Here is a 19,769-nt window from a genome sequence, read left to right as displayed (position 1 = left end):
TTGTCATTAGTAATATATTTCTTGTTCTATCTAGGTCCCCACAAATCAAAAGGGGAAGTTGTGTGAATTATGCAAATTAAGTCCCCACAAATCAAATAGGAGGTTGTGTGAATTATGCAAATTAGGTCCCCACAAATCTAATGGGAGGTTGTGTGAATTATGCAAATATTATGCAAAGTTGGTCCCTATAAGACATGTCAACTCGATTTTTCAAAAGTCCCCATAACGCATGGTCAAATCATTACTTCATCAATTCAGATATCTGAAGGCGTGTATAAGTTATCAAAGCTATGGTAAGTATCCCTAATTTTTTTCGTACCTCTAGAACCTTTAGAAAGGGTGGTCCCCACAAGTGATGATCATAAAGTTGGTCCCCATTCAGCATGGAAACCAGTATGTGTGTGTGTGTGTGTGTGTGTGTGTGTGTGTGTGTGTGTGCGTGTGTGTGTGTGTGTGTGTGTGTGCGTGCGTGTGTGTGTGTGTTGGAACGGGCCAAAGATCCTTCCTGATGGAGTCTCAGAATGTAGCAGAAGAGGCCTTGGTAAAGAAATGGTTGTACAGCTAAGCGTCTGGGGATGAATATGAATGCATTACAAATACGGAGAGAAAAATAAACAAAAGCAACAGGAACTTATGTGGTTTCACAGTTTGCCTCATTGCTCAAGACCTTACAGTGTACTGGATTGATCTCTTTCCCTCGTTCCCGCTCTCACATTTATGACTCATTTTTCTGTTGAAGTCTGGGTTTACTCCAGACTGTCTTTCGGTTCTGGCCTTTTTCCATAACTACAAAATAAAACGCGTCTTTCTGCCTAGCAGGGGTGCGCCGCTCTTTTGCTAATATGGCAGTTTAGTGGTGCATTAGTATGTGGAGGACTCAGGGTAGTGATGAAGGATGGATTTTTGCTGGAGAAGTTTTCACAGCCGCCTTTGTCTCGTAAAATAACCTTAACGTCGCTATAAACAGCCGCTCACCGCAAGGATCAATCCTTCAACCACAAAATTAATAGAGCAAAGAACAACCTGTTAAAAAGGAGGAGAAAGGAGAGAAGAGGGGACAAAGGAAAGAGTAGGCAAAGAATGGAGAGCTGTGACGACCAAAGACATTGAAGGGGACCTTCCCCCCGAATATTCAGATTAGCAGTCAACAATACTGTATGTAGTTTGACCAATTCACAAACTATTGCATTTGTTTCCCTCCAATCTTTAATACTGTATGTGCTTACATTATTTATAGTGTTGGCCAACTTAACTAAATTTTTCTGAAGAATAACATTAGGTCAACTGTTTTCAAAATAGTTTTTCCGGTAACTAGCAGTGTAGAGTGACACAATGTCATTATTTTATTTAAAACCATTATCTTTGTTTTACAGCTGAGCAGTAATCAGATGCTCTCCTGAAATGTTCATCTTTGTCACTATTAATAATCATTAGTGCTAAAGTACTATTCGTTGTAGTGAATCTGTTTGTGTCTCTTTATAGCAGAATATAAATATAATATATGTGTATTCGAAATATATTTCAGTGTTTTAGTATATACACTGAACAAAATTATAAACGCAACACTTTTGTTTTTGCCCCCATTTTTCATGAGCTGAACTCAAAGATCTAAGACTTTTTCTATGTACACAGAAGGCCTATTTCTCTCAAATATTGTTCACAAATCTGTCTAAATCTGTGTTAGTGAGCACTTCTCCTTTGCCGAGATAATCCATCCACCTCAAAGGTGTGGCATATCAAGATGCTGATTAGACAGCATGATTATTGCACAGGTGTGCTTTACGCTGGCCACAATAAAAGGCCACTCTAAAATGTGCAGTTTTATCACACAGCACAATGCCACAGATGTCGCAAGTTTTGAGGGAGTGTGCAATTGGCATGCTGACTGCAGGAATGTTCACCAGAGCTGTTGCCCGTGAATTAAATGTTCTCTACCACAAGCCATCTCCAAAGGCGTTTCAGAGAATTTGGCAGGAGCCTACATCCAACCGGCCTCACAACCGCAGACCACGTGTAACCACACCAGCCCAGGACCTCCACATCCAGCATCTTCACCTCCAAGATCGTCTGAGACCAGCCACACGGACAGCTGCTGCAACAATCGGTTTGCATAATCAAAGAATTTCTGCACAAACTGTCAGAAACCGCCTCAGGGAAGCTCATCTGCATGCTCGTCGTCCTCATCGGGGTCTCGACCTGACTGCAGTTCGTCGTCGTAACCAGCTTGAGTGGGCAAATGCTCACATTCAATGGCGTCTGGCACTTTGGAGAGGTGTTCTCTTTAGATGAATCCCGGTTTTCACTGTACAGGACAGATAGCAGACAGTGTGCATGGCATCGTGTGGGTGAGCGGTTTGCTGATGTCAACTTTGTGGATCGAGTGGCCCATGGTGGCGGAGTGGGAAGTTATGGTATGGGCAGGCGTATGATATGGACAACGAACACAGGTGCATTTTATTGATGACATTTTGAATGCACAGAGATACCGTGACGAGATCCTGAGGCCCATTGTTGTGCCTGTCATAGATCGCACCTCTGTGGCTCTCTCCGATCACCGAAGGACACCGTCACCGGAGTATTGAACTACATTTCCCATCAGCCCTGTACCTAGGTCTAATCACCTGCACAGTTGCATCCTCTTCTCCCCTCTATATAAACTGCCTCCGAACTCTTACACATTGCGAAGTCTTGTTCTTCCCCGGCTAACATTTTCAAGCGTTTACTCTACACTGATTGATTCCCTGTTATCTGACCCTTGACTGTTTATTGATTCTCGTTTCTTCGTCTGCCGCCTACCCCGACCTCCGCCTGGTATTGTTTATGATTCTGGATTTCCTTTGACATTCTTGACACTGTTCTCTGAGTACTGCCTGTCTGACCATTCTCTATTAAATAATACTGCGAATGGATCCGAACGTCTTTGACTCTGCATCACAGAAGACTTCGCCAACACAGGATCCAGCAGCTATGTATCGTCTTACCTCTGAAGTGTCATCTCAAGCCTCTATGCTGGCTGCCCACCAGCAACAGCTTGCAAAATTGACCTCGCTGACCAAGGAGATAGTGAGATCCATGCAGGCACTCACTACACAGGCTGCCGCCTCAGCTCCTCCCGCTGCATCTCCGGTTCAGCCGATTCAGAGTGTGAGTACTCACCCTAGCAATCCTCGTCCGTCCCTCCCTGAAAAATATGATGGCTCATCTGCAAAGTGTAAGGGATTCCTTTTGCAGTGCTCTCTATTTATCAATCAGCAACCTAACCTCTATCCTACCGACGACAGCCGAGTGTCATTCGTTTGCTCACTGTTGACCGGAAGGGCTCTGGATTGGGCGACGGCGGGACACCTGTCATTTCCCTCATATGACAGGTTTCTCCGCCAGTTCAGAGAGGTGTTCAAGCATCCAGCCGGTGGAAAGGAGCCTGGCGAGCTTCTAATTTCCCTACGCCAAGGAGGATCTTCTGCTGCAGATTACACCCTTTCCTTCCGCACCCTGGCTGCACAAACTGGTTGGGAGGAGGATCCGTTGACATTACTCTACCACAAGGGCCTCAATACAGATCTGCAAGCGGAACTGGCATGTCGGGATGAGGAGAAGTCACTCAGTCAATTCATGGACCTAACCATTCACCTTATTAACCTGATGCGAGCTCGGCGAGTGCCTCAGATGCACCAAGCCGCCGAATCACCCTCCGCAAGTCAAGAATCCGAGCCTATGCAGATCGGCTACACTCGGCTCACACCCAAAGAGAGAGAAAACAGGTTACGTAATCGCTTATGCTTTTTCTGCGGACAGTCCGGCCACATGAGGGCGACCTGTCCAAACAGACCAGCATCCCGAGACTCTGCTGCGGTGAGTCCCAATCTCTGCTCTTCAAAATCCTTTGAACTAGCCGTCACCCTGCGCTTTGGCAAGGAAATAGTAAATACCATTGCTTTGATAGATTCAGGAGCTGCAAGAAATTTTATTGATCTGTCATTCGCTAAAGCTCATCATCTTTCTCTCCTTCCATGTAAATCCCGGGTGGCAGTGGCAGCGTTAGACGGACGCCCTTTGGGTACCGGCAAGATTCAATCTCTCAAGAAGTCACCCTAAGCACTAGCTAACTATTCACCATTGAATCCCCACGACACCCCATCATTCTTGGTCTGCCCTGTCTGGAGAAGCATAACCCTACCATCTCAAAACAAATAATCCAGTGGTCCAAAACCTGTCAAAAGAAATGCCTGCACCCTCTCACTAAGATCACTCCGATCTCCATCCACACAGAGAATACGGATCTCCAAAAAATTCCTGTAGAAAACCACAATCTCGCTCTAGCCTTCAGTGAGAGTAGGGCCACTCAGCTTCCCCCTCACAGAGCCAGTGACTGTGCGATAGATCTCATTCCAGGAGCCATTCCCATACTGGGAAGAATTTTTCCCCTCTTGCAACCCGAATCCGACGCCATGAAAACTTATATCGAGGAACAACTTACTAAGAGATTCATTAGACCATCCACTTCCCCCGCTTCAGCCGGATTCTTCTTCGTGAAGAAAAAAGATGGAGGTTTACGTCCCTGTATCGATTATCGCAGCCTCAACGAGATCACAGTGAAGTTTCGCTATCCATTGCCATTAGTTCCAGCCGCCCTAGAACAGCTCCCATTCTGCACCATCCAGATCCCGAACGGGAGTTCATTGTGGAGGTGGACTCTTCCAATACAGGAATCGAGGCAATATTGTCACAATGGCATGGAAGTCCAGCTAAACTGTTCCCCTGTGCCTACCATTCCCGCAAACTTACCCCAGCCGAATGAAATTACGATGTGGGTGACAGGGAACTCCTGGCTATGAGGGGCACCTTCAAAGAATGGCGGCATTGGTTGGAGGGAGCTCATCTGCCTTTTACGGTTCTGACTGACCACCGTAATTTAGAGTATATTAAGGCCGCCAAACGACTGAACCCCAGACAGGCCAGGTGGTCCCTCTTCTTTACTAGATTCAATTTCAAGGTCACATATCGCCCAGGCTCCAAGAATGGCAAGGCCGATGCTCTGTCTCGTCAGTTTGACAGTTCTCCTAGTTCACCCACGTCTGATCCCATACTTCCTACGACGCTTATTCTTGCCCCAGTACAGTGGGACATAATGACCGAGATTTCAGCAGCACAGAAGGAGGAACAATCACCGCCTGAATGCCCCCCGGATCGCACCTACGTGCCACTATGCCTTCACACACGGGTGTTACAATGGGTGCATAATACTCCCAGTGCTGGACATCCCGGGATCACAGCCACCACTCACCTTGTGACAAACCGTTTCTGGTGGCCTACGCTCCAAGCCGATGTGATCACCTTCATGCATCAATGCACCACTTGGAACATCGTCAAATCCTCCCATCAGAAACCAGCCGGATTACTTCAACCACTACCTGTACCGCAACATCCCTGGTCCCATATTGTTATTGACTTTGTCACAGATTTACCCCTCTCCCAGAACTACACGACCATTCTGACAGTGGTTGATCGTTTCTCTAAGGCCTGCAGATTCATTCCCTTGGCCAAACTACCCACAGCTTTGCAAACAGCGGAGGCTTTGATACAGCAGGTCTTCCGACTGTATGGGTTACCTGAGGATATAGTCTCAGATAGGGGACCTCAATTTACCTCCCAGGTTTGGCAGGCGTTATCTGGGCAACTCAATATCAATGTCAGTTTAACCTCCAGATATCTTCCACAGGCTAATGGACAGGTAGAGAGGCTAAATCAGGAACTTACACACTTTCTGTGTACCTACTGTCATCAGAACCAGCAGGACTGGAGCCGTTTCCTCATGTGGGCCGAGTACGCCCAGAATTCATCGCTCAAACCCTCTACGGGCCTCACCCCTTTCCAATGTGTACTAGGATACCAACCCCCTCTGTTTCCCTGGTCCGGGGAGCCAACCGCCCTCCCGGCCATTAACGCATGGTTACAGAGAAGTGAAGAGACCTGGAACAATGCTCACGTACACCTTCAACGAGCGGTTCGTAGAGTCAGAGAACAGGCTGATCGTCACCGGAGAAGGGGACCCGAGGTCACTCCTGGACAGTGGGTGTGGCTGTCATCCAGGGACCTTCGTCTTCGACTTCCCAGCAAGAAGCTAAACCCTAGGTACTTGGGTCCTTTTAAGATTCTTAGACAAATAACCCCAGTTTCATACCGTCTAGCCTTGCCATCCACGTAACGCATTTCTCTCACCTTTCATGTTTCATTGCTCAAACCTGCCGGTGGTCCGAGAGGAGAGAGGGACCAGGATGAGGTCATGGAGGAGAGCTCCCCTCCCATCATCATCGACGGCGAGGAGGCTTACCGAGTAAGGGAGATACTCGACTCAAGACGCTGAGGCAGGGAGTTACAGTACTTGATGGACTGGGAGGGGTATGGTCCAGAAGAGAGATCCTTGGTGAGATCACAAGACATACTGGATCCCGCACTTACCACTGAGTTTCATCAGAACCACCCTGAAAGATCTGCCCCCAGACCCCATGGAAGACCTTGGCGTCGCGCTGGTCCTCGCTTCAGGAGCCGCTCGCAGGGAGGGGGCTCTGTCATAGATCGCACCTCTGTGGCTCTCTCCGAACACCGAAGGACACCGTCACCGGAGTATTGAATTACATTTCCCATCAGCCCCGTACCTTGGTCTAATCACCTGCACAGGTGCATCCACTTCTCCCCTCTATATAAACTGCCTCCGAACTCTTACACATTGCAAAGTCTTGTTCTGCCCCGGATAACATTTCCGAGCGTTTACTCTACATTGATTGATTCCCTTGACTGTTTATTGATTCTCGTTTCTTCGTCTGCCGCCTTCCCCGACCTCCTCCTGGTATTGTTTATGATTCTGGATTTCCTTTGGCATTCTTGACACTGTTCTCTGAGTACTGCTTGTCTGACCATTCTCTATTAAATAATACTGCAAATGGATCCGAACGTCTCTGACTCTGCATCACATTGCCATTCATTCACGACGATCACCTCATGTTGCAGCATGATAATGCACGGCCCCATGTTGCAAGGATCTGTACACAGTTCCTGGAAGCTGAAAACATCCCACTTCTTACATGGCCAGCATACTCACCGGACATGTCACCCACTGAGCATGTTTGAGATGTTCTGGATCGGCGTATACGACAGCGTGTTCCAGGTCCTGCCAATATCCAGCAACTTCGCACAGCCATTGAAGAGGAGTGGACCAACATTCCACAGGCCACAATCAACAACCTGATCAACTCTACGCGAAGGAGATGTGTTGCACTGCGTGAGGCCAATGGTGGTCACCCCAGATACTGACTGGTTTTTGGACTGGTTGTTTTTTTATTTTTTATTTTTTTATTTTTAATAGTTTATATTAAACTATTACATTTATATATATATTTATAGTTTATTTTCTCTGTAATTTCTCTCCTGCTGATCACATATGCAGCTAAGGGGTTAGATTAGATTGTATGATGTTTTTTATGTGCTGAATTAATTCCTAAATTGAATAACTTGAGGCCTTCCACAATGGTTTTCTCTCATAATGTAACAGCATTTCCGAAAATAACCCCCCACTTGGCTGCAGGCCCCCTTCAACCTAAACTTTTTAGTTATCTCCAAAGCAAAATCTCTAATCGTTTTCCTAATTTAAGATTTGTGTAATATTTAAATTTCTTATTTTTAGTGCTGTCAGATTAATCACATCTGAGATAATTGTATTCAGCTGATTGCCCTTAATTGCTGACCTGCTTAAAAAGGAGCCGTTTCTCAATATGTGTTCTTGTCTGTACTTGTGTTCTTGTGGACTTGTGAAACGTCATCAGTCACTGCCCAAGTACTGTTCCAATTCAAAGTTCACATCTAGCCAAGTCCAGTTCAAATCCCCGGATGTGTTCTTGATCCGCCCCTTTTACCGACGATGCATCGAGAGGTGACTTGTGCGGACTTGAGACAGCCAAATATCCCAGAATGCATCACACCAACCAGCAAGCGTCAATAGCAGAGGAGAAACCCCGCGTAATTTAAAAATACTGCTGTAATTGTGTCACGAAATGTAGTTTTAAGAGTATTTCAGGCGAGAATGTAGTTGTTTAAAGCTCAAATCTTTGGTTTATTTATAAAGATAGCACCTATTTGAAAATTTGATCTGACGTTTTCGGAGTTGTGAGAACCAGGCAGTCGGACGCTCGGTGCTCATGTACCCGGTCGAGAACAGCCTTTCCTCGGCTAGTCCTTCTGACGTTTGCCGCTGGCTCGGATGTCTCTAGTGGTTTAACATGAGATAAATCGTCTTGTGTATATCTAACGGACGATTTATTTATTTATTTTATTTGTCTCATTAATCTATAATTTGTTCCCTGGCAAAACGTCAAGCTGAGGGCAAGGTGAAGTTTCATAGCTTTATTTAGTCTATTTAACTTCAACGTTGTAGCCTAGAGAGCTGACTTATGTTTGACTGAATCGTTTGCTTTATTATTGTATAGCTTCTTATACCTTTTAGGCTACTTATACTTTTATAATGGCTATTATTGATCATTAAAACTGACATTTAACAAAAAAAGGTTATGTCATTTTATTTTATATATTTAAAACATAAAATATTTTATTATACATGTTGCCTACATTCTCTTCACTGTATGTACATATATAATAAAATAAAATGACACAACCCTGTCTCTTTTTGCTAAATGTTAGTTTTAATGATCAATATTATAATGTTTTTTATTTATCATATTTTTAAAATGAAAACAAAAAGAGTCAGGGTTGTGCTTTATATTTCGTGTTGTTAAATATGCAGTGAAGATAATCAATTGCGTTGCCTGAACCACATTTGTGTGGCCATTATGTTTAAGATTTTTTTAAATGAAAATGAAAAGAGGCAGAGTGGTGGTTTATAATTTTTTTTTTTTATTTGCAGCCTAGATATACATAAAGAGATAACCGGAGTAGCCAGAGCGAGCTCGAGTGACGCTATCAAGTACGCCGCTGTTCCATTTGCAGAATTATCGGACTTGCGTCCTCCCGTCCTCGGGAGTTCGTTCTCCTGAGTCGAACTTGTCAAGTCCGAACTACCAAGGACTCAAGTCCGAACTTTGCGTACTTGGTATTGAGAAACGGCTAGGGTGAATGTTGTTTGCTAAGTGAGCACTGAAGATAGCAATGTGCTGAAACGCTTGCTTGCTGGTGTCTATTTTGTTTTTAACTCACATGCACTTTGCACTTTTTGCACGATGCAATTTATAAAATAAAAAATGTTTTTGTAGACTTTCAGTCTTGAGTGGATCAGTGTGCGGCCAGCCACCTTTTTTGTTCATTCAGATTAATCACATCTAACAGAAAAGTTTGTAAATATACTGTATACACACACACACACACACACACACACACCAGGGTTCCCACGGGTCCTTGAAATCCTTGAGAGTTTGTGAATCTGAAAAACAAATTCAAGACACTGGAAATAAACATAACGACAAACAAGCAAAACTGTAGCAATATATCTTACAAGTTAACATGATGTAACTTTGCTCTCACTTGAATTGTGTCCCCAGATTAAGTCCTTGAATTTGAGGGTATTGGACCTGGAAAATCATTGAAAGATCCTTGAATTTGAAGTTAACCAAGAGGTGTGGGAACCCTGACACACACACACACACACACACACACACACACACACACACACACACACACACACACACACACACACACACACACACAGTGCCTTGCAAAAGTATTCAAACCCTTTCATTTTTTCACATTTTGTTATTTTGCTGCTCTGTTAAACTATTTTTTTTCTTCACATCAATCTACACTACATACAACATAATGACAAATCAAACAACTTTGCCCGTTTATTAAAAAGGAAAAATGGAAATAAGGTCATTGCATAAGTATTCAAACCCTTAACTCTTAACTTTACAGCCTCAAGTCTTTTGGAGTATGTTATCATGCAACAAGCTTTGCACACCTGCATTTGGCAATCTCCATTGATTGCTCAATTTGGCCAGGAGGCCAGCTCTAGGAAAAGTCCTGGTTGTTTCAAACTTCTTCCATTAAAGGTGCTCTAGGTAACTTTTTAACCTTAACTGAACAGCTTCGGAGTCAGTGGAATGGTTATATTACTTATTTCGGGTTGAATGGTGGTGGTTTCGCACCCCCCTGGTGCCCGAGAGCGGAAAAAACTCACTTGCAACTTTGGGACGCGGGTCGGTGTCAGGAAGTATCGCGTGATATCAGGTCTCGCGATGTAACGAATTGCTTGACGGCACTGCACACGTACACGCCCCTATTCAAGCACCGGCGGGCTAGCTATAAGCAAAGGGCAACGATAGATTGAGTTATGGCTGAGGCTGAGCCTGTAAAAAAGAAGCAGAAAGCTAGGAAATCTTTGTCGGAGGACCAACGAAAGAGGAAACAGGAGACTGACCGAGCAAGAAGTCAGACTCGAGTAAATATATCGGACCGGCTTTTTCAGAATGGTGAGAACTGAGAGAAACAGAAGCCTGCAAAACGGATGCTGATCCTGCTGTTGCACTTGTAAGTTAAGTATCTTTGGAATAAACTGTGTTTAATATTTACATTTCAAGTAATTGTGACCTCAGGATGTTTGCTATTGTCTGTAAAGGTTTTTATTATGATCGCTGTCTGTTAGGGGCTTACTAGTACGCTAGATACTATAACTTTGATGTTAGCATTGTCATAGCAAACACGTTTGATTTCTGTAGTTGTTTGGCCGTTCCTCTGTCGGTTTTATTTGTGTAACTTACACTTTTATTTTATGTCACTAAGTCAACGCGTCTGATAGTAGGCAATATCAGACGCGCAAAATGTTGCACATATCATGATCGAGCTAGAAAAAACGTTCTGATGTTTTCTTAGACAAGCAAAGGTAAACCATCATTCTACCAGATGAACATATAGACCTTGCTAATATAACTTTAGACAAATATTAGCCTCGGATATATATTTTTTTGTTTTATGCTCATGCCCATTCTCCCAAAAACAAACAAACAAACAAACAAACACGAAAGCAGTAGTTCGCCTCGTTCATATCGTTCGTTCCCGGTAAAAATACTAGTATGCATGACAACACAATAAATAAAAAAATCGCCATCAGTTGGAAAGAAAGTATTGCTTTACTTGCCTCCGTAGACATAACTGGTTTTGAAATAGCCGGTTCCTCTGTTCAGCTAGGTTGACAGCTGATCAGCTGGGTTGCTCGTGGCAAGGGGGGAGGGACAACAGTTCGTTTTTACGACAGAGTGTTTGAAAGCATTATACTACCAGACACTAGGGGGAGCTCGTAGAGAAAAAACACTCAGACTTGCATAGTGTCCCTTTAAGTAGTATGGAGGCTTCGTGCTTCTGTGAACATTCAATATAGCAGAATTTTTTTGTAGTCTTCCCCAGATCTGTGTCTTGATACAATCCTGTCTCTGAGCTCCACATGCAGTTCCTTTGACCTCATGGCTTGGTTTTTGCTCTGATATGCATTTTCTTCTGTTAGACCTTTTATTGAGAGGTGTGTGCTTTTCCAATTCGTACCATTCAACTGAATTTGCCACAGGTTAACTCCACTCGAAGTGAACATCTCCAAACAATATTTGAATGCTCCTGAGCTAAATTTCAAGTGTCCCTGAAAATGGTATAAATACTTATGCCATGTAATTATTATTATTATTATTTTTTTATAAACATTTGCAACGTTATCACAATTTTTTTGTGCTTGTGTACAGAGTGTAGATTACGGAGCCCCTGAGGGGACCTTTGCAACAAATAATAATACAGACTTTGGTGTGCACACGAGAAATTTGCGCGTGCTCACGCGTTACAATTTCCGGTTTGGTTATAGTGTCATTACTACAAATGTGGGAAAAGGGATGAGATGAGAGTGTGCTTGGAGCATGCCTCCAGAGATTTGTCTTATTATAGGGAGTTTGCATTTGAGATTGTTTGTGGACTGTGCTTTACTGTAAGAAGAAAAAGCATGAATATCACATAAATGAATATCAGGTCCCACATCATGGATTACATAATCAGAGAGTAGCCTATTTCTTTTCGTTTTGAATTGTTTCGTTTAAAGACATTTCAAGCTTTTTGTATAAATTGTATCTTAATTTTAATAAAATTTTCATCAACCAATTGCCTGTATTTAATAAATGAGAAGCAAATATATATCAGACAATATAATCATGGAGGCGCCGGCGCGCCGCGGTCAACTTGCATTGCACGTGAACTGGAGCGCATCTCATCATAAATTAACTGACTGACTGACAGGGGCCCCAACAAATAAGTAAAAACTAATTTAAAATTTTTATTATATTGTACACTATATAAACCATCATCATTGAGTATATTTCAAATAATAATAACATGAATGATGTCTTTGATTTGACTTATTTTGGCAATCAAAGTTAAATATCCCCATTGACCAAAAAGTAAACATTCATATTGACCGACCACCCTCCTGTATCTGCATGAAATGGTTTGGTCCTGCCTTAGCGTGCGCGGTGTTTAAACTTGCAGACAGTCAGTCGATACGCCAGAAACACAGAGACCACAATGTTGCATAGTAAAATAAAATCTGGTTTTCAACAAAGGAAAGAGAGAAAAGAGAGAGAGGAAAGACAAAAGAAAGGCTGTCAATCTGTAACCCAGTTTTTCCCCAAGAAAGGTGGGTAGCCTTTAGTCTGTGAGTGGTATTAACCTGTTGTCCATGAAATAAGCTAGCTAGCTGCAGGCTGGTGTTAGCCTACATTTCATCAACATTTAATCAGTGCAGGGAAACGTTTTGCAAGATATTCATATTAAATCATTGTCCACGCCCATTTTAGCAGACTAAACAACAGCAGCACCCCAGTCTCCCCATAACTACCCCTCCCAGTCCCAGTGAAGAAGGTGAGCAACACTGTGTTAATGACTTAGCATCATTACAGGGAGTCTGTGGGGTTCTCTGACTGTCTCTCTTGCTCTTTTTCCCATAACAAAAAAGAAAATGAAATATTTATTAATGACAGAAATCAAACACAAATCATTTTCTCACATAATGTCCATTATGACAAAAAACAAAAAAACAAAACACTGTACTGTCTGTACTGGATGCAGTTAGAAACAAGTAGTAGCTTACCTCAACCTGCACAGACAATATTAAAATAATCCAGTTTGATGCGTTCATTTAGACTGAATTTTGGCCGTTAAATGACATCTGTAGATACAGACTTTATTATTCCCATAATTCCAAACCTCAAAACCTATTGATTTAGTGATCGCTTGATCTATTTTGTAGCACTATAATAACCCTGATGTGGAAATTCAGTTTTACACGTCAACTTTATTTTGTTGTTGGCATATATGTGCAGTTATGTTAAAACAAATCAGCTGTTTTCATTGTTTTGAGATGATGATGTTAATTTAATTTATTTTAATTAAAAAGTTAATATATATTTAGGTTTTTTTTCTTTCTTTTTTTTAAAATCTGTCATTAATTTTACAATAAAAATACATTGAGACTGTAAAGGATTGCCTTAAGGATATTTGTATGGTGGCTTTTAATCTTGCATCAAACAGTGAACTGCATACTGTATGCAGACATTTACTAATCACCAGCAGTAAATATTGTGCTAGTACTAGTATTGAACTACAACAAGCAAGACAGTTGCAAGCCTTTGATTAGAGTTATGTAAAGCTTTTGATGGGACAATTAGGTCCTAGAGATGTGGGGACAACAGCTGCGCAGAGGGGGCCCAATTAGAGATTTTGTCATGGGGCCCAAAATTCCTGGTGGCGCCCCTGCCTGTGTGTGTGTGTGTGTGTGTGTGTGTGTGTGTGTGTGTACATGCATATTTACAAACTTGTATGTTAGATGCGATTAATCATGATTAATTAATTGACAAATTTATGATTAACATAATTGCTTTTATTAATGATAGCCACACTGATATATTTGCAATTATTAGTTCAGGTTTTATGCTGACAATTGAGATTTGACTAAATGATCAGGTATACAATTCAAAATATATATTTTATGCCCCAATAAATATAGCTTCTCTGAATTTTTTTTTTTTTTTTAAATGTATTTATTTATTTTTTGTTAGTACTTTGTAGTGTAGCTAAGTATTAATTTTTTTTTTTTTTTTGGTTCCCCAAAGGATTAGCTTAACCGTACAGGTTTTAAAGAAGCTTCCCCAGCACTGACATCCATGACACCTTTTATCCAATAAATATCTAAATATCATATCCAAAATGTTAAAGATAAAAGTAGCAAACATCCACACACACATTTTTATGGACCTCCTGCTAAAAAATGTAATTACACAAAGTGTGTGTGAAATGTGTCTCTCTACCTTGTGTGCACCTTTTAGATGTATTTCTTGTCGTCTTGCAGGATAGCATGCAACATTCTTGCCATTTATCCACAAATAGTCTTCAAGTTTATCACGAGACTTTCCCTCACTAAAATGTTTTTCATTTCTGCAGGCCAGGATTTCACACTTCGGGGAGGCATTCATCTGTCAAATTATTATCATTAGAATTTGTTTCATGCTGAAATATACCAAGGGTGTAGAAATGGGCAGCCTGCCTAAGCTAGTTTCATAGCTTGCAGCATATTCAACGTGAGAAGCATTTGCTCTGGAATCTCAGAGAAGCCTTTTAACTCTTATTATGGTTGATGACAATTTAGCAGAATGCCATTCCAGTGGCGTTAAGTGACATTGACCATGGGCAAGAGAGCCACAGGTGGCCTAGTTATGCTTTTTGGACCCTACAGAGCAAGATTTAAAGCTCACTTATTGCACACAGACAGAAGAGAACCTTTTAGATAGTGGCTGATTGTAATGATATACCATGATGTCATCAGCATATGCTCTCTTTGAAGTGGCCCCTCAACTTTTACCACATGAAAACCCGAAAGTGAAGTGCACAGACAAAGCATATGTGTGACTTTACGCCTACTTGCATGAGTATGTCCTCTCTCTCTCTCTCTCTCTCTCTCTCTCTCTCTCTCTCTCTCTCTCTCTCTCTCTCTCTCTCTCTCTCTCTCTCTCTCTCTCTCTCTCTCTCTCTCTCTCTCTCTCTCTCTCTCTCTCTCTCTCTCTCTCTCTCTCTCTCTCTCTCTCTCTAGAGAGCATCTGGCCCTGTCTGAGGCCATGGGCCTATCGATCGATCCGCTGAGTGCTATTCCTCTCCCTTAAAGGAGTGCCATCTCTCTATTTCTTTCTCCTCTGTCCCTACTTCTTCCGTAACAAAGTGCAGGCCCAAGGGGGAATCTAAGAGTCGAGCGGTCTGTTGACATGCTCGCACGTCTGCCAGAAAAGAGACTCGCTGATCAGAACGTATGATCACCTCATTCAACCATATCACAGTGGCCTTTAAAAAGCTGCCACATTGACCGCAGACGTACCGTGCTGTAGCACCCAGTCTGTCTGATAAAAAAAGAGGATTAACAAGGGAAGGGGGGAAAGTTATTAAAGTTGAAAGTAAAAGTTAATAAAAGTTAACTTTAAAGTTAAAGTTTTTTTTATTTATTTTTTTAGAAAAGTATTATTTCTTGGTAATTTCTTGGTGATTTTTATTATTTATCATAATGTGCATTTGTCAGTGGAGAAAAAAATATGCCTTTAAGGCAATTACCAAATCCATTTTTGTAATACCACTGGCAACCGTAATAGTAAAATAGTTGGTCAAGATTGTGTTTAATAACGTGCATCAATGCAACAATTAAAATCTAAAAGCAATTTCATCATAAACTTAAAGGGATGGTTCAGAGTAAAATCAACCTGGAGTCCCTTGCACCATGTATGACCCCGAGCCAGACACCCCCCAGAAGCCTTTTTTCCCTTGGTCAAACATTATTAAAGTTAGAGCTTATTTAGAGATATCAGCCGGATGGCTTAGTGCAGGCGCTAAAGGAATCCAAGGATGTATCTCGTAAATTACCCCACTAATAATGCCCAGAATGGTACCAAACTTCTACAGTAGTTCAAATAGGTTCTGTACTCATAAAACGAGGCACTGGAAAGTTTGTAAGTACATCAGGAGTTTATTTAAATAGCACTTATCTGATGGCTTATGCTACTGCTAACCCGGACATCGAGGTCAATTCCGTAATTTGGGAAAAGCACGTAAAAGTCCTGGCAGAAAGCGATGCATAAGGACACAGTGTAACAACGAATTATTATTTTTTCCTGAGTGTTGACAACTTATTGTTAACTAATAATTGTTGCAAACTGGTACTACCAACAAAATATTAGTGCATTCCTGGATCTGGGCGTCGTTACACTACATCCTTAACATAATGCATCGCTTTCTGCCAGGACTTTTACGTGCTTTTTTACATCTGTCCGAGTTTTGTAGAGAGCCGGAGGCGGCACAAAATTTGACGGAGGCGGACGACTTATTCTCTCTATGCAGGAAAAACCCTGGCTATTCTTTTATATTTAGAAAGATTTTTTCAGAACTATAACTCCCAAGGTAACATTTCTAATTTATTTTTTTCCAAGTAAGATTGTATTTTATTTTAGATTTATTTCAATTTTCAAAAAGGAGTTTTAATAGTTTTAGTGAACAATAACACCACTGCATATCTCCTTGTGTAAACAGTGTTGTTTAGGATTTACATTTCAGTAGCCACAGTGCAATTTCTTCCATTAGCCGCATTTTTCTGAGAATGGTCCGTATTCTCCTCTACCGTCTCTGCCAACATAATGACCAGGGCTGCTTTTCCCAAAAGCATTGTATAAATGTAGATTGTATGTACACCATTGAGGCCAGTGGTTTCTATCATCATAGATACATAGATAGATAAATACTTGATTCATCCGCTAGGTAAATTCAAGCCTATCATCTTAGGCTTACAATGATTTTGGAAGCACATTCCAATCTGATTGAATGGCTGATAGTTGACATTTTGATAAAAAGTATCATATGCATGCATGGTTGATTACTTGATACTGCCCACTAGAAATTATTTTCAATTGGAAACTACTGGTTGGCATGTACAGGAGATTGGGCCTCAACACTTATAGAACAGGGTTGATAACAACTTTGCTTATGCTACCTGTTGACTTCCTTATATCATCAAATCATTATATCATGCTGTACCAGTTTAAGATGGTCTAAGATATCCAATGGCATTATTCTACACTCAAGGTTGAGTTGGCCAAACTCAAATGGTCTATGCATCTCCTGTTTGTAATTTCCCCAGTTGAGAAAAACGTTCAGCTTTCCAGCAGGGCAAGTCTTTGTTCGTCCTTCATGTTCAGCTCGGTTTAAAGAAGGTACTTTATCAGTGATCTATCAGTGCTCACAATCACTTCACTGGATTAGCATCAGGCTTACCTGAACTGCCACTAAGCCCTCCAATCACGGCTCTCCGCACCATCAGTTTAGTTTCCAGCAGGAGTGGTGTAGTCGCTCTAACTATTCAGGCCCTGCCATAAGGGGAGCTGCTCAGATGTGTAGGATTTTCTTTTTAACTGGTCGTTTAGTTGGTGCTTTATAGCCAGCATGATTCTGACCTTGCTAAAAGATTGATCTTCGTTTTCAAAGGAAGCCAAGTCTGCCTGCACTGAGAACAGGCTCATATTAGAATATGAAAAGATTTTCTTATTCTTGGAAAACCAACAGAGATTTTTTTTTTCTTTTCTTCTTTTAATTGCCAAAATTAAAAGAAAGGAAAATGACATCAAAGGAAAATAGAAGTGATTTGCATGTAGATGTTGAGAGAGCGACTTTAATGTGCTGCTGTGGCATTTTATTTATTTATTAAATACATTTTTTGAAAGCCAGGCACCAAAGCACACTCTTGCGACCAGCAGAGAACGATTTTAGACAGGTCCAATTAAAACACAGAAGAATTAATTATAGTCAATAAGGCTTTTATGGGAATCAGCTAGACAAGATTGGCTCTTATTTCAAATCTCTCACGCTCACTCTAAAGCTCCCGTCAGCTCGGTTTTCTGCGCCTATAGAGCGGCATCTGACAAAGAACTTCTCACACAGGAAAAGACAGAGACAGTTGCGTAATACTTATGAGAGACGTGAGACTTTAACAATCACTCCTGTCCCTATATGAAAATGGTCTCTGCTCTGGTAGATTAAAATAAGTCATCTAGCCTGTGATTATCGTCATCTAGCCTGTTATTCTCTGACCTCTATTACCATTTATGACTGTTAGATTTTATATATTAGTGTATATATATACAGTATATATATATATATATATATATATATATATATATATATATATATATATATATATATATATATATATATATATATATGAATGTAATTTCTTTATACAAGCCTTTTAATATAAAGTTTTTTTTTTTTTTTTTTTTTTTTTTGCAAAGAAAATTTGATTTTCATTGATTCCTGTACTTTGTTAGAGCAGCTGTAGGATCTATGTTCCATCGTCGGGCTAAATCATCGTCCTCATCAATATCACTAATGCGGTGTTGATCATCACGGGAACAGCCTGAAATAAAATCATAAATGCATGCGTTCACCCTTTTCCCTGTGCACCTTAATCCAAGTGTCATGTTTTCAAAGGATGACACTTTAATTTCTCAATTGCAAACCCATGCTCTGTTTAACATTGTGAATCATTAACAGATCATTTTACAAATCACCTTGGTGACCGGTTGTCACAGTTACCTGCTGTGTTGACCCAGCTGTGATTGGCCTCCTCTGCGTGCAGGGTAATTTAATATCCAATCAGGTAATAGGCTATATTAGGGACTGGGCTTGTGTAAATCAGGCAGGGGGCCTGCAGCCAAGCGGGGGATTATTTAAGGAAATGCTGTTAAATTATGAGAGAAAACCATTGTGGAAGGCCTCAAGTTATTCAATTTAGGAATTAATTCAGCACATAAAAAAGATCATAAAATCTAAACAACCCTTTAGCTGCACTTAATATGTGATCAGCAGGAGAGAAATTGCAGAGAAAATAAAAACATAGATGTGTATAATAAATCTTGAACAAATACATGAGGTGTGAGTAAATTAATAAAAAGGCACTGTAAATACAACAACTTCAATGCAGATTGAATGACAGTAGTAGGCCATTGTTTGCTGCATTTTAAACGTATTCGACCACAAGAGCATTTACACTACCCAATGCAATGTTGTCACATGCATTTCTGACCATCTTCATGGTTGAAAGTGGATAAGTTCAAAGTGTTTTGGACCCCATTCACACCTGCATTATAAGGACAGTTCACCCCAAGATGAAAATGTTGTCATCTCTTACTCACCCCCAAGTTGTCCCAAACCTGTACGTGTCCTTTCTTCTGTTGAACACACAAAAAAATATATTTTAAAGAATGTTGGAAATCAAACGGTTGATGGTAGCCGTTGACTTTCACAGTAGGGGGAAAACATACTATGGAAGTCAATAGTCAGCTGTCTGGTTACCAACATTCTTTAAAATATATATTTTATTTGTTCAACAGAAGAAAGAAACTCATAGTTTGGAACAAATTGAGGGTGAGTAATTATTGACAAAATTTTCATTTTTGGGGTGAACTATCCCTTTAAAGTGTACATGTGAAACTTGTACCTCTGGGTAGGGGATTTGTTAAGTTCAAGTCAGAAACCAAATGCGGACAAAGCCTAAACAAAACAAAATAATTATATTGTGAACACTAAACCCAAATAACTACATATAAATTCAAAATGATAAAAAGTATTCATTTTTTATCGCTTATTTAAATACTGTATCAAAACAAGATATTTGTGACATAAAGCAAACAGTGAAAGTTGAGAGATTAACTTGT

At 41.0% G+C, this 19,769-nt stretch overlaps 1 protein-coding gene across 1 annotated transcript in view; it reads right to left on the bottom strand.

Moving 5' to 3' along the window:
• The window catches only part of LOC307152235 (uncharacterized protein), a 295,127-nt gene that overhangs the window by 135,074 nt on the left and 140,284 nt on the right, over positions 1–19,769 (bottom strand). The window lies entirely within an intron of this gene.

Source organism: Squalius cephalus (genome assembly GCF_949319135.1).
Source record: "Squalius cephalus genome assembly, chromosome: 2".
NCBI classification, from domain to species: Eukaryota; Metazoa; Chordata; class Actinopteri; order Cypriniformes; family Leuciscidae; genus Squalius; species Squalius cephalus.
This window is presented reverse-complemented; position numbering and strand designations above follow the sequence as displayed.